A 13,796-nucleotide genomic window follows, 5' to 3' on the forward strand; every position below is an offset into this window, starting at 1 on the left:
ACGCACTCATCCAGGGACAGAAGCCCTCCTCTTCAACAACCCCACTCCTCCCCTGCCACCCACCTCCCAGGCCTTCACGCTGGGAGTAATGAGAGAACTGAAGATAGGAGACCACACAACACGATGGCCATGAAGGGGAGAGGGATATCAAGGAGGGGGGGACCCCTGTTGGGTAAATCAGAGAGGTCACTATAGGTGTTTCATTGGGTGAGGCCACAGAACCCCAGTCATAACCCTCCATCTTAACATTCCTATTCAGAGCTGAATCGAAACTTAATTACTATGGGTGGATAGAGTGAGAAGGGGGAATACCAGGACCAAATGGAGGTTTATGGTTTAAGTGGTCAAAGAGAGGGAATTAGACGCAAGAATGAATGACTTAAGCCAGTGGAAGCTGTTTCTACACATTGACAAAATGGTCTGGGAACTCAAAAGCTTTATGAAAACTTGGGAAATATGTTTTTTCTTTTATAAAGCTACAGTTTGTGACGTATCAAACAGCTTGGTAAGTGAGTCCGATCAACCAGCCAAGACCCAACTCTTCTGTTTGTGGGATGAGAGACTATTACACACCCCCACTTTAAGAATGTAAGAAGATACCATGGCTAGTTAGGTTCATTTGATGCAATGGAGCAGAGCTGTATAAAAACCGCCATTAAACTGCTGGAGTCCAACCACTCTCTGAGAGTGTTCAAACCAATGGAGAACCAAGGAGGAGAGGAAAGAACGCTGATTCAATGAGAGAAATACATTTTTGGAATTGGACAGGGGTTTTTCCTCTCTCTTACAGCACTTACACCACTTAGTGGTGTTTTATGAATGATAATGAGATGAGATATAGTTGTGGTAAAAAAAAAAGGGTAAAAATAAAATAAAATCTGGAATAAATGGATGTAATCTGCTCCGACTAAATGTAAATTGGTACATTTGTAGTGAAAGGACATTCTCATGTTTCTTTGTCCGAACAAGTAATTTTCTCTACGTCTCTTCTGTAAGGCTTGCCATAGCAGCATTTTCTGCAGCACAGAGCACTCTCCTTTCTATTTCAATAGGACAGCTCATTTGCTAGACTCCTAGCCCAAACTGCTGACTGGCTTTTTCAAGGCAGTGTACTTTGTGTGCGTGTGGACTAGTGTGCATGTGCACAAGCGTGTGCTAAAAGAGAGAGAATAGGGAGAGAAAGGCATGAAAGAAGGATAAGGAAAATGGACGGAGAGAGTGGGAGAGAGAACACATTGTATCATTAAGGTACTCAGAGATCATTAGATATATAAGGGCTCTGCTATGCAAGGTCAGGGCTGCTGTGTTTTTCTAGGTCGGCAGAGGAGCAGTAAAACCAGTCTAATCAGCTGCTTCTCTCCTCTCCTCGACCCCGTATCGCTCCGTTCCTCTTCCATCTAGAGGTTGTGCGGATTACAGCCCAGTTTATCCATGCCTCTGTATGTATTTACTAACATTATCAAGGCTTATGAGCCAAGGACACGGTAAACCGTACAAAAGGCACAGAAAGGCTTTGAGCTAGATATTGGCCTTATTACGGGGTACAGTTGGAGGCTCACCGTCTCGCTCCCAGGATGTACAAGGCTGCTTTAACAGGTGCAGCACACTGCCTAGCTATCCAGTATTTTTCATTAAGGCTATCCTTTAAAGTTCAGTCCAGCAACTGGCAGTCTGCCCCAATAAAGTGTCTGTCTGTGTGTGTCCACGCCAATGCTTGTATGAGATTATTTTATTTTTTTTCAGCTTTGGGGGAAGGACATGGATTTTATTGAGAAGTAAATCCACTTTGTATAAAAGTAACTGACAAACTCTTTTTTCAGACACCCAGAAAGGCACTGGAAATTGAAACTCAGTACTTTTCTGATCCAAAACAAAATGTGCCTCTAGCACCAAGTATTGAAATCTGTCAAGCTGACTCTGGATGTCTGGTCAGATTTGTGATCTTGTCTACTTACTTTACTTTACTTAATCCTAAATCAGATAGCACCTGATTTTAATCAAAATTGTTTTCCAATCTAGAGTATTTTCTTCAGGCAGTCCTTGTGTGTTTTTCTATATGTGTTCATGAGATAAGCGTTGAAATATTGAGAAAAGAAATGGCTTGGTGTAGTCTTGGTGTAACAGTATTGAAAAAAAAATAATGATTTAATAATAATCCAGCCCCCAACCAGATGTGTTAACACACACTCTTTACTCCTCATGTGACTCACAAGTCCACAGGAGAACTGGCCCTGGATGGCAGGGAGGCAATGCCGCTGGTAACGTGGCATGTTCATCAAGATAATGATGGATAGCCTTATCCTTATCCATCCTCGCCTCTATAGAGATGAATGTCCTGCTTGGCTTCTTACTCAGCACTTTGGCCTTTCCCCCACTCATTGTGCACTTTATCACACAAACACCCTCACGTAGCCTAAAATGGAGATTAGCAAAGCCTGTCTGGAAAATGGACCCAACTAAAGCCAATCAATCAAACGTGCTCCAGGCCAATCAAGAGAGGAAAACACAAATCCAAAAAGCACCTCCATACACTATTTTCCCAGTGTACATTTTTTGTGAGTATTGGAATAGGGTAGTGATAGAGGGGCCGTTGTGTGCTTGCATGGGATGAGTCAAGAAGTTGAAGTAGAAAAGACAGAAGGAAAAGTGTGAGAGAGAGAAACAGTGTGTAAAAGAATGCCTCTCCTGCTCTGGACCGTCTCATTAGGCTAATGTTTTTTTATAAGGCACTTCAAATGTCAGGGCATTGGTGGATTTAGTGTAAACTTAAATTCCATTACCTGGCAGGCTTTAATTGCTTACTGAGCCCAGGGATCTTTCCCCTGGGGCCTCTATGTTTCCTCTCTGTCATCTGGCTAACTATTCTGTCTAGACTAACTTAGAGCACCATAATCCACCATGGGGATCAATAAACTGCACATAATTCAGCTCCAATAATGAGCTTTCACTTCAAAAAAAAGCGCCAGCCCACTTCCCAAGGAACCGGCAGGGGCGTAAAATGATAATGTAATTATTAAAAGGACAGACAAAATGAGTAAGCACTTTCACACAGAGAGGGAGGGCGAGCCCGGCCTCAATTAGACACACTTAAAGCTATCATTGTTATTCGAGACAAAGCTAATCAAGGAGGAGATACAGGGGCATCCATTTCAGCAGGTAATGGAATGACGCTGGCTGGCTCTCCCATTTCCCCAGGCTCATGATGTTATAAAAGCTGCCCTGCAGTCATGCGTGAGTGGGCACTCTTTAATGGAGTGCATTGGATGTGGTTTCATCCACCAATCAGAGATACAGAGGAGGTGACTTTTGAATGGAGAAGTTTAAGATTCACATACAGCAACACATAAAACCATAAATGTGAGGGATTATTTACACCTGTAGTTTCTATTAGTAGTGCAGGAATAGAAAATGCAACATTACATATGTGTTGCAGCTACTGAAGCAACTTAAATTCTGCATTAAAGATTTAAATCTCTGAAATGTTATTGCATATTTTTCATGCACTGTCCTTGTCATGGCATCCACAGATCAAACTAGCACCTGCCTCTTAGACCAGCGTGAGAGATGTGGTGTGTGATTAAGTAAGGTTTAACATGGGGCTTTATCTGCTAACTACTGTTTCTCCAATTATATGCATCCTTGAACTCCAGTGAAATCAAGAGAGGCTAGTTTGTTTTTTACACCCAAGTGCTCCTAATTCATCTGCAGGCTACAGGAGGTCCAGGGTGGATAAATCAGGCCTTTACGGAAGGGTTGCTCCCACTGTTTATCTGCTGGTGACATTTGCTGCACAGCCCCAACCGCACCATAATTACCCCACTTATTCACTAAACAGGAATCATGCCTGGCAGGAACCCCCTGCCACAAAGGTTGCAGGACTTAAGGCAATATTCTGTCTCTAGAGTTCAATTGCCCTGCCTTTATGAAAGGACTCCATTCATTTGGACATCAGCATGGGTTCACTTCAGCATGGTCTGACAGAAGACGGGGGCTAAACTGACTTGCCTCAATAGCCAGAACAAAGAGCATCATGGCTGAATATGATGATGATGATGAATTTACAGCTGACTGCACATGCATTTCTAACACACGGCACACCTTGGCACACTTGGAATGTCACAGGTCCCATAGAGGACTGGCATTTGGAGTGGCTTCTCCTGCCCCTGGAGCCAGCATGCTGGGAGTGGATAACTATCTATATCTCAATGAGGTAGACAGTCAAAGGAAAATCACACACAAATAATTAATAAAAAGCACATGTCTCAGTGATTCTATTTACTGTCATTCAGCATCTATTGTTTATTGTGTGATTACTTTGTAAATTAAAGTATGATCCTGTATTAGGACATTTTCCTCGTTTTATTCTCTCTATCTCCCAATCACTGCCATTTCAGATGACTTATGCTCATATTACTCATTATTTTGAGAACACACCCAAATTCATCTTAACTAGGGAACTGCCAATTAAAAACTAAGGATAGTGTTTCTCCGTTGCGTGTTGTGCAACTCTTCAGCTGCACAGAGTTCTGCATAGTCTTATCTGTCAAAGACAGTCAGCACAGATGGATGACGAGTGACAAAGGGATTTTTTTTGTTGAGGTTACGCAGTAATGAGTGTCACGTGACTCCCACATTCAAATTTCAGAGAGCCTCTTCTGATCCTAAAGCTGCAATCAACACTAGGCCATCTGCAACACTGCTAATTAACATAATTGGTGTACATTACATGCTTATAGAGAGTACATTTTTATCCACTATTCTTTCTCCATTAACAAGATGAGCTGTGGAGATACTGGAAACGCAACACTGTTGATTAGACAAAGATAGTGGGTGCAGACAGTGAGACTTGCTGTCTTGGTGAAAATAGAGTAACAGACAATCAGAGTTTGGTGAACAGCCAGGTGTGAGGGCCAGAGTGCAAGTAGGCTAGTGTGCATCTGACACAAGCACCTTCCCTACACCTGGAACTGGGGCTGAGGTGATCGACTGCCAGCCCATCTTGTCAGACAGCTCACAGACAGAACGCAGGCAACACTTAGGCCTCTTCCAGCTGCTCTAGCAGAATAAATTGAACTTGATTAGAATTAATCACACTCAACCACTTGCATTTTGCGAATATCAGGGAAAATATTCAAGAAAATCTGCTTGAAAGATCGGTGAACAAAGGAGAAAAACTCTTGCACCCTAGTTTTGACTATGTGCTTTGCACATGCAGCATTTGTCTAGCTACAGTAAGAAGACATTTGTAGACATTTGCATGGGCAACTGAGAAGCCACTGTTTCTATGTGGCTATGATGGATTGTAGGAATTAAAAATGTTTCAGCATTGGTCAAGGGTACACTGCTTGTATATCAGATGAAGTTATCTTTTAGTTGATTATACAGTACAATGCATTATAGTCTCAATTGCCCACTTAGCAAAAGCATTGGGAGTTTTGTGCTGACAAATTACCAGTTGCAATCCTACAGAATGCATACACATGGTGCACATGGGTGGGTAGCAACACACAGGCAGCGCCACTTACTATATTATAGGTTTCATGTAGCTGTACGTCAAGCAGTCGCACCAAGAAGGTGTCAAAGAAAATTGTCATGATAGAGTCGCACCACTCACATTAATAGAATTCATTCAGGATGAGGAGGGGACGAAAGTCACCATAAGTTAGCTGTCTCCTTCCCTGTGTACACCATGAAAAGATGAAGTATGCAAACTGCCTGATTTTAAACTTGTATCTAATTGTCTCACGTCATGGGTCTGGGCCAGGGCATTGTTGCTTGAAGAATAAATTGGGTAATTCAATTAAAGTGCTTTCCAAAGACACATCATAAGTGATGGAGAATGACTCTAACCCAGGCCTGAACTCCGTGTCCCCCCCATCGCTCCGCTTGCCTGACAAATGGATGGCGGTGTATAATTGAAACACATTGCTGCCAGCGTAGGTCAATAACATCCCTCTCTCTGCTCACCAGCACCAGATTAACAGACTCTATTTTATCTTCCCTCAGCCTGTCCCAGCTTGACAGAGCGGGAGCGTCAGCTGCTTATCCATAAAAGAGGCCCCTTATCTTGAAAATAAACAAATACATAAAGTGCAACAGCCTGCTGTCTGTCCAAGCAGTTAAGGGCTACTTAGTTTAAGGCAAACATGTGGGCAGTGTTTTGTTTAACACATCATCGTATGAGATGAAGCACAGCTGTCACCTCAGAAGACCTGGACGGACAGACATTCTCTTCAGTAACGAAAACATTGAAAGAGTTTTTTGGGGGGGTTTTTTCAATCATGTGAAATTTATCTATTTTCACTTTCATTATATATATATTTTTAAATGCAACCAATTTCCAGTGAAATACTGCTTCAGTGTGCCATCATTAAAACCAATGTCATTCAATGTCATTCCCCAATCTCCAAACACAAGGACAAGATGTGTCTTTGGACAATGAGGAAATTGTGATGGCAATAAATAAATAACATTGTTGATAATGACTGTAGATGTATGATGCAAAGCCAGCCCTGTTTATGCATTATAAACATTGAGGATTAATTAGTTTAAGCACAAGTGTAATATAAAGCTAAAATGGGTGATTATATGTATTAATCCTACGCATAACAAATCTACTGGCTTAAATTAATTTGATAAACAAATGGGAAAAGTAGGGTTAAGGTTCAAGGGTAAAACAACCTACATTATCTCCCACTCCTCACTCTGGGCTTTTATGTAATTATATGTAAGGTTAGACAGAGTTAATTGAATCTGGTCCATCCAATTTGTTTACAGTTTAGCCAAAAGAATTGGAAGCAATTGTACCTGACTTTCAACATCAGTTAATGAACAAACATCCTCAAAATAAATTCCTATCGGGGTTTATGTGCACACAGCTTTGTGGGGTTGTTTATGTGCAGTCGCATGTGCTTACTGTAAAGAGCGTGCATGTGAAAACAAGTCTGTATGTATTTTTGTATGGCTTATGTTTACACATATTCCCACAAGGAACAAACACAAATTAGCCATGGACGGATATTCAATTAAGTCCTTTGTCGGTGGTCTGTGTAGGGGCGGGACAGGATGCGCAGTACAGTAATCCATGATGAGCAACTAGGTGGCAGCTCCATTGTCTGTCTGACAGATTGAAATGACTTGAAGGCGTGCTCGACCAACAGATTAGACCACTGTTGGGGCGTCGAGATAAGATGGCAGCTAGCGGTGGAAGGTACCTCCTCTTTCAGCTCAAACAATGCCTTTAATCCATTCCCTTTTCACAATCAACTTGTTTGACATTACTTTTCAGCATCCTACACACTCATTGTCTCCCTTTTACCCTCACTCATCACCTTTCATCGAAGGGCTTAAAAGAGGCTTCTGGCTTAAACCAGAAGAGACTTCATCATGTAAAATAATGGGTGCATTAAAATAGAAGTCCCAACGCCAATGTCGAAGAGACTTTCACTGTTCCTTTATCAAATGATCCACAGTTTCACTTTTTTTTTTCTTCATGTCCAATAAGGCTTTCAGTGTGAGTTACTCCCGGTCAGATGAGTTATATGGCAAAGCACAATTTTGTGTTTAATTCATTGCTCACTGCCTGCTTGTCTGCCAGCCGCAAGGGTCTGTCCTTCCTGCCAGTGCTGTACTTCTTCATAGGATTTTATTATTGATTCATGACCAATGGCGGGATTGCTTTCAGTTAAATGAAATAACAACTCTATAGATCTACATTGCAGTGGTCTGACCTTAAAGGCTTCCAAAAGAGGATTCTTCAAGTATGTTAAAGAACAGTAAGGCTGAAAAGTCCTTGACACAATAGAGAAATCGTCATAGTAGAAATATAATACTGCCTCTCTTTAACCAAATCTTACATACTTCCATTCAAACTGAATAACATACACATGATCCTCTCTTTAACTGTTCTTCTTTTACCTTTTCTAAGTTTTTCTGACACCACATACTTCATACACTGTGATCAGTGTACTACATGCTCAAAAATTACTTTCTCTGAATTACAGTGATATGGCACAGTTACAAAATGCCAGGATGCAAAGAAACAATCTGGTTCACTATGTGACTCAAGTAATATTGATGACCTGACATAAATTAGCTGCAAGAAAGTAGAATCACTATAGAAGTATCTTAGCATGGTGTTACACTTTATATGCTATGTTAAATATGAGGGAGACAAAGATGTAAGCAGTGAATCTACACTCTATAATATAATTAGATATAACATAATAATATAATGTAATGTAATATAATATAATATAATAACCATAGATGTCAGTGTCCCATCAGTGTCACCAGGGTGATCCATCTGAGACAGAACACCTTGTACGGTTTTTGTTTGACTGAATGGCACAAAAGGAAATTTGGATTGTAAACAATTATTGTAATGTACAAAACAATTAGAGGAACCAACAATGGGAACTATGTTACAACACAGTATAGTTCAAGCACAACATATGTGGTAATACAGTAAATAAGTGCAGTGCAGTTTAGTTTGTGCATTAAAAAAACACCTGAATGCAACATACAGTAAATCCTCCAGCACTGCTGATGGATTGAAATAGAAAAGCCTGTGCAAGTGTGTGCCAACATTAAGTGAGTGTTCATGTATGGACCACCTCCTGTAAGCATTGATCAGCCATATCCTCAAACATCCACGCTATGTTGCCAGAAGGTTCCACCAACAGCTGTTTGTTCCAGGGGCAACTGCGTATTTTAAATTTGCTTAAGTAAAAATGATTATTGCCAATTAGATGCCCATTAATTGTGCAAGCATGGGATGCTGCCAGCTGTTTACAGAGGGGAGAAAAATAGCCCTTCTTATTTTATTTTTCCCTTAAAGCCAACAGAATCTCTCTCTGCCAGCCAACAAACATACAGAAATTACACATTAACACATACTGTAAATTCAAGAGAGTGACAGAGGAGAGATCCCTTGCAAATAGGCTTCTGTATATCACAAGCAAGTGTGAATCCTGAGAAGGTACTTTTTATAAAACAGTAAGATGTTGCCTACAATAGCTGAAACAATTACAAAGTAGTGTGGATCAACTTTGTAAAATAAGACAAAACTGAGCTTTAGGCAAAACTCGAAATGGTGACCAAATTAATGAGTTATACCTGAGTAGACACATCTGGACCAAGGAACACAGAAAAAAAGAAGTTTGTTGATATGTAAAAAAGTCCCAGGATAAAACGAGAGAAGACGCTACTGTGATTAATGCATCAGACCAAATTGGTGTAAACAAAAAGAGACCTATACAACAGCAATGTGCATTCTCAGAAATACCTCCCATAATGTAGTAATCCAAACCAATATCAACATAAAACTGATGTGCAACTTTGAAAAGTGAAAACTTTTGACTGTAACCTACCTAAGCAGAAATGTATAGCTATATAGTGCTGAACTGGTGCTGTATTTGTGATGAATGGTTGTCAGCTGCTCTGGCAATCTGGGCGGCTTTAACCTGACCCCACAACAATAGCCCAAGACCCTCAGCTTGTGCCCCAAACTGGCAGAAAGAGCTGAATTTAGTCTTTTCAATGGTAAGCGTCTGACCCAGGCACAGCCTGCTAAGTCTAAAAGCAGCACACTTTTATTCCCACAAGCCCGGCCCCTGCTCAGCCTTAGCCTAGGCTTTCAGGAAGAAGCATCTATTGCAGGTGTCATTAGTTTACCCCTGACCTTTTTTTGAGCCAACCCTATTATAGGACTGGAGACTGGACGCCACCTGTCTCACCTCTAAAGATGGGCGCTGACCTAGCTGATGCTGCAATTGCAAGTAGACTAGAGGGATGAATAGCATTCAAGCTGCAATGTGAAGCACTGCAAAAGACTGTAGAAATGATAAATTAATGTTGAAATCGAGGAAAATTATTCAACCATTTACAACCCCTGCTAGCACATCACTGTTGTTCTATTTGTCTTTCACCGCTTAAACTGTAAAATCATACAGAGTGCTGCGACCATTTCTCTCTCCGGTTTGTTGCCTCACTTCCACAAAATAACACATCATTGGACAGATAGCATCAATTCTGCCCACGGTAATCCCAGCACCTCTGGTTGTATCACTCATTCAATTCCAGCCGCCGGCAACAGCAAACATTACACACTGCATCAAGATTACCGGAGAGAGGCAGAACGGGGGAGAGAAGAGGGGGAAAACGGCTGTATCCATCATGTCATGATGCCCCTGTTATTGTGACAGATCAAATTCAGTGCATGTGTTCAAGTGTGGGTATGTGTGTGCATGTGTGTCCTATGTCTGTCTGTGAGGGATGCGAACTGTGGTCTCCTAGGCTGCCGCGATCAGCATCCGTGTGACTGTAGATGTTGTGAGTGGATTTGTGAGGGTTTGCCTGACTTAGATGACCTCCTTTATACAGTAGCTGGGGCCCTGGCCACCATGCTTGTTTTAGCTGCTGCAATTAACCTTGTGTGGTTGTGACCCTGCAACCCCACCCACTTAGCTGAAGGGCAAATGGAAAAAAGAGAAAAATGACAGGCAAGGTGATTGAAGAACATAGAGGGAGGAGACGGATGAAAAACAGGTGAATATGTAGGGCAAAATGTAGGGCAAAATATGTTAACACCTAAAAACAAAAAGAGTCGGGGGAAAAGCTTAACAACTGGAATGACGTGGGAGCTACACTATGGGGGAGATTGGCGCTTTAGTTGCTTTCCTGCCTGCCTTCCTGACAGACTGGCTGGCTGCCTGGCTCATTGCTTGGTTTGCTGTGTCTCTCCTCTGGGGGACATGGGTTTGCAGTGCCTGCCTTTGAGAGCAGGGGAAAGATGAAGAGGCAGTGTCAGGCTGCCTTTTAATGGTCAGGAGTGTGGTTAGTTCCACTGACTCAGGATCTCTCCCCCGTGACGCCGGGTCCACTCCATAACTGGCCATAATTCAACTCATTTGGCAGTTTGGGGTCTCAAAGGTCTAGGGATAAAAAGTGTGGAGAGGCCTAATGGCAGACGGAGGGACCAGCTGAGGGCACTTCTTAGGACATCTCTGCAGGAGAACATTTCTGGAGCACACCCTGGAAACCACAGCGATCCATTAGCTACTGAACAGGAGGACCAGGCAGGGTGAGAGGAGAGAGACAGGGGACAGAGACTGTTGCTGATCTACAGGCACTGTATAAGTTGTACGGTGTCATATTGACTAAATATAAAAGCACCCTGAGCAGCTCAGTTTCCTTAAACTTCCAAGTTATCAAAGAACACAAAAATAAATGCATTTCATGAACACCAATGTATGGTATGTTTGGAACATTTAACACAAGCGCTGAAGATCAAAGTCCCTGAATCCTCAAAAGAAGGATGAGCTGGACTAACTTTCAAATGCAAAGAGACAAACACAGGCATGCACATGCACATGATTAAACCAACTGCTCTTGAATCAATGTGTTTAATCTGTTGGTGTTATTTGGGACTGAGATGAAGTTAAATTATAGTTTAGTGACATGGATTAAAATGACAGCACTAAAGCATCTGTGATGAACATTCACAGTGAAAATCTACCACCACAGTGAGTTTCTGTGCCCCTGCGGGGCGCCATGCCTCCTAAGGGGTATTAATTGAGATGTTGAAGGAATAAGTGAGATGGGACTGAGATGGGGCACAGTGTGTGTTTGATAGGAGAAAGGATATTTTGGCAAATTCCTGTCTGGGCATGTTTTGGGGGCCCTTAGAGAAGGCATAGTGGGAGCATCTGTGAGGGAGAGAAAGAAAGAGAGAGAATTCTGAATGTGTGTGTGTGTGTGTGTGTGTGTGTGTGTGTGTGTGTGTGTGTGTGTGTGTGTGTGTGTGTGTGTGTGTGTGTGTGTGTGTGTGTGTGTGTGTGTGTGTGTGTGTGTGTGCGCACGTGTCTGTTGGTGTATCTTTGTGTAAATGAGAGAGAACCCTGCTGACCCCAAGCTGGAGTGTCCTGGCCACACAATTAAATGGTGTTGAAGCATGAGAATGAATAATCAATCTGCTTTATTATAACTGATGTGAAAATTATAATGCTGGTGAAAATGGCAAAGAAGGTTAGAATATTTCCCCTTTCTCACAAGAGCCCTTTAACAGAATTGCGTGCGTGTGTGTTTTATTTTTATCTTATTTTATGGATAAGTTTGACTTGAAGAGAAATAAATAGGTAGGTCACACAGTGTGCCTACATGCTTGCACAAAAAGATTATTCTGTCTGACTCAAACAGTCAGATGAGTATTACACACTCAGACATACCTCAATTTGCTCATATGCATGAAGCAGGATCATCATTGTATCATGTGAAGATGGGAGGGTGAGGGAGGAAAATGTTTAAATTTGACAAAGGGAGAGTTTTTCCAGTCCAAGTGGGTGTAATTTTGGGATTAGGATTGGCTGTATGCTGGTTAAGGGATATGTATATGATGTGAAGGTTAATCACAGGCTGCAGTTTGGTGATGCTAGTCGTCACTGCACTGCAGTGCAATCAGCACTGTGAGAAAATAAGTGGGTCACAACGCGAGAGCTTGATTAAAATCGCGATGATTATAGTGCGGCTTCAGCTCTGATTTTTGTGGGTTTCCCAACATCTGTCCTCGCGAGGAGGAACCCATATGAATGAAAATAGACGCACAATATATAAGTGTAAGCTCGCCTGCAGAGATGCTTCATGGGAGCACACATGTGCAAGGCCCCCCCTTCACAATCATGAAGCCTCATACAGAGCCGTTAACATTCTGTACATTCTGGGGTTTCATGGAAAATGGATATTGTGGGCATTGTTTCTTACAAAATCACTTACCTTGACTAATTATTTCTTTCTATTATTGAGGAAGATATTGAAACACAGCATAAAACATGAAAAATGATACTGGTAACCAAAGATTAAGATTTATTTCTGTTATCTGCAATAAATATAATCGGCTTAACTCAAAGTAAGAAACAAACTAGATTCAGAAAATCTTATGAGAAAGGTAGAAAATATAACACTACAGTTGAAGTGTCACTGTTAAAAAAGCAAATACAGACACATTACATTTTACCAGTGTAAAAAGACAAAAGCACACAACATACAAAGACAAAAATTCACAAATCTGACCCTCACTCTCACTATAAGTCACATATATGGAACATCTGTTATCATAAAGGGGGCAATATTCAATATGATTAACTGAATTTTCTATTTAGAAAAGTGAGTGCAAAGGTAGAATAACTGCATGAACAGATTCAGTGTTTTTTTCCCCTTTGATCTCCTGTTCCTGCCACGTTCCTTGGGAGTCTATGTGAAAAAACAAAGTGCGGGCTGAGGGAAAACAATGCTCATGCCATTTAACAGCAATGTTAAATCAATATATATCCTGAAATGGCAGGAAAAAACATCATTGTAAACTAGTTATTGACGTGTTAAAGTAATTTACACTTGCTTGTACAAGACAGATCGTGGCAATATTTCTTTAGCTGGCAAGCTGGCAGTGGGAAAACGATACGGCAGCTGCAGCTATCACCAGATGCTGGTGTTACAATGTCCGTCCATCAAATCGTCCCCCTCTACCCCCCTCTTCCTACTCCATACCCTCCTCCTTCACTTTCCCAAATGGCTGGCTCCCTTTTCGCTGCAACCTGACAGCCTTAAAACAACTGTATAATTAGAGCTGCATCTGTCACACAGGTTTATTCTGGCTTTCAGTTTGGGAGTTGCAGACTGTGGGAGACACTTGAGGACACAATACCAGAGCAAAGGAAGGAATGGACAAATACACTTTGGCCCAAAAAACATGTTTTATCACTGTAAGTGTTGGAAATGAGGTTTTTATTTGAACAACAAAA

The sequence above is a fragment of the Anoplopoma fimbria genome, chromosome 13 (genome assembly GCF_027596085.1).
Source record: "Anoplopoma fimbria isolate UVic2021 breed Golden Eagle Sablefish chromosome 13, Afim_UVic_2022, whole genome shotgun sequence".
In the NCBI taxonomy this organism is placed as follows: Eukaryota; Metazoa; Chordata; class Actinopteri; order Perciformes; family Anoplopomatidae; genus Anoplopoma; species Anoplopoma fimbria.